The following is a 1,343-nucleotide window of genomic DNA, read 5'->3' on the forward strand; positions in this document are numbered from 1 at the left end:
CTTTTTTTCTTCTTTATTTTTACTAGCTTGAGTCAGTAATACTGTTTTTTCTACACAGGGATAGTTCACCTAAAACTTTTAATTCTGTTAATTACTCGTCCTTATGTGATTTTTAAACCACTAGGACCTTCGTTCATCTTCAGAACACACATTTAGGTATTTTATGCACTGTAAAATCCAAAAAGTTAAGGTAAATCAAACAATTTAAGGAAATCGATTGCAACAAACCATTTAAGTTAAAAAACTACTCCTAATGAGTACTGTAAACTTAATACATTTGAGTAAATGAAGCAATTTGAGCACAGTGAAACCCGAATAATGAAGAGAACTCAAACCAACTGAGTACTGTAAAACCAAATAAGTTAAGGCAACTCAAACCGTTTGAGGAAACTGATTGCAACAAATCATTTGAGTTAAAAAACTAATCTATATGAGTGCTGTGAACTTACTCTATTTAAGTTGAAGTAATGAGGTATTTAATTCACTCATTAACTTCAACATTGAGTTCAAAACTTTTCAAATGAGTAGAATTAACTTTCAGTAATTTTAAGTTAACTACACTCATTTCATTTGATAAAGTTGACTTGGGTTTTACAGTGTGTGAAATATGCATGTATCATGAGAATTTGTGTCATTTGCGTGATTTTTTATTTTTTTTAAAGGGTCAATTTACAACAAAATGTTCCAAACTTCTGAGACCAGCATCAAAGCACAAATTATGATATTTTTTAAGAAATCAGAGTGCTCCCTTATTCTCCATTTACAGCAACGCTCTCAAACTCGTTCAAAGTCCAGAAAAATACCAAAAAATCCTCAAAACAGTCCGTGTGTCTCCAGTGGTTCAATCAAAATATTGTATAGCTACGAGAATACTTTGCTGTGCGCACAAAATAACTTTATTAAACCGTTTCTCCTCCTCAGTGTCAGTATATTGCGCATGTTCATGAGCACTGGTACAGATGTATACCCCAAATGCAGCTTTCAGATTTCACCAAAAATATCTTAATTACTACTAAACATTTAATTATGGACTTAAACCTGGTTTGAACCTGGTAATAAAATGTGTTTTATTCGGTTTGATCACAAGATGATGAAACTAAAATCAAGTGGTAAACTGGATATGAAATGATGGCAGTGGTGAAATTACCCCATTTCACCACTGCCACACATTCAACCAGCCAAAAAAGACTTTTTCACTTTAATTACTTGCCAACTAACCAAACACATGATCATTATGGGATGTGTTCTGAGAAACTGCAACGAACAAAGTATTCATACTTTGCAAATACTTTTAATTTCGCTGCGTTCTCACTCTGTTGTAAGCTGTAAAACACAAGTTTGTC

This window comes from Danio aesculapii, chromosome 17 (assembly GCF_903798145.1).
Source record: "Danio aesculapii chromosome 17, fDanAes4.1, whole genome shotgun sequence".
In the NCBI taxonomy this organism is placed as follows: Eukaryota; Metazoa; Chordata; class Actinopteri; order Cypriniformes; family Danionidae; genus Danio; species Danio aesculapii.